Below are 1,800 nucleotides of genomic sequence, written 5' to 3' on the forward strand. Positions count from 1 at the left end.
GAAATATAGCCTCCTATTTAATTTTTTTACGCAAAAGTGCAATATCTGTTATGATGTCAAACAGCGCCCTCTAGCTACCACGAAAAAAATTGTGGAAACAAAATTTATACTGGATGTCATTAAGGAACAAAAGCTCTTTTAAACGAGCCCTAGTTTGTTTAAATTTTTTAACTTAAACCAGAGTTATCCTTATTTTAATAAAAGCAAGTTTAACCTTCCCCCACCATTTTATTTTATGAGATAGAGCAAAATACTTTATATCAAAAAAACTACAAATTTCTCGATTATTACAACAGTAATATTTAAAATACCTGTTCACCTGCATATTTTTGAGAAAAATCCTGTTTTCTAATTGGCTATTAGAGAAACGCCCCATAGCGGGCATTTTTCGAACCCGATTTATTTTTTGTCGATTTACTTATTAGAATTTTTTTCCCCAAGTTATACGATAAGTAGTTTCTGAGACACAGCCGGCGTCCATTCTTAGTTGGCCACCCGGTACGTAAGCTTATTGAGCAATGTTACATACGTTAACCACGGCATATAAATCACACGGCAGGCTAACTCTGCCCAGATCCCATTGTTTTAAATTTCTATAAAATTTGACCTTGAAAACACCATTATGGGTGCGGAGTCAGGGCCGGATTAAAACGTATCAAAAAATTTCCCAGAAAATAAACTATTGATAGACAGGGTCGTATTAAAAAAATACTGTAATTGACTGAAACTGAATTTTATTTATACAATACTTTTATCTAAACAAATGAATCGTTAACCGCGCATACCCCTCGAAAAGTAACAATGAAAAAATCAATTAAACACATAACTGTAGAGAACAGACGATTAAAATTAAAAAACATGCCAGAGTTACAAACAAGAATTAAAGAAATACCCAATAAAATATCTATTGAACAATCTAAAGAGGCTACGTACAAATTATGTCCATCAATGGACATAGCAAATTTTGTTAATATTCATCATAATATAATAATAATATCATCAAGTGCAATTTATTTTATAATAGTGGTCGTGATAATATTGTAGGTTTTGAGGACTAGAAGGGGAACAGAGAGTTAAAATCAGTTCGGGTGTCTAATGTTGTTATGGTAAGAGGTATCTCTACCAATGGAAAGCAGTCCCTAGCTTATTTTACAAGCTTAAGGCTTTTATTTAACTTGCTTTGTATATGTATGTTTGTTCGGGGCAAATCTTTAGAAGCACTTCCTTTCATTGTAGGAAATTGAAATTTGGCATGTAGGTTCAGTCTCGATGACAATACATTTTCTTGCAAGGCATGACCCGAATTTTTGACAGCTGTCAAAATTTTTTTAAAGTTATCCGATTTTGATAAAAATCGATATATAGAACGGCCATGGGCTAAAATGAAAGAAAAAAATGGAGCTGTCAAATTTGACAGCTGTCAAAAAAATTTCAAAGTTGTCTGATTTTGATAAAGATCTATATATAGGATGGCCATGGGCTAAATTAAAGAAAAAAATTGAGCTGTCAAATTTGACAGCTGTCAAAAAAATCTCAAAGTTGTCCGATTTTGATAAAAATCGATATATGGATGCTCCCTACCCCATAGTCGGTTATCATTTTATTTGTCTCACATTTGAACTGTCAAATTTGACAGCTGTCGTTTTTTTTAAGTTCTCCTTTTTTAATTAAAATCGATATACATATTATTAGGATGCCCATAGGAAGTAATTTAAGAAAAAGAATTGAGTTTAACTGTGTGGCACTGAGAAACCAGCATAACTAAAAAGTAAAAAATAAATTTAAGAAAAAAACTTTTTA

This window comes from Sitophilus oryzae, unplaced genomic scaffold, assembly GCF_002938485.1.
Source record: "Sitophilus oryzae breed Bouriz unplaced genomic scaffold, Soryzae_2.0 scaffold_476_pilon_pilon, whole genome shotgun sequence".
NCBI lineage: Eukaryota > Metazoa > Arthropoda > Insecta > Coleoptera > Curculionidae > Sitophilus > Sitophilus oryzae.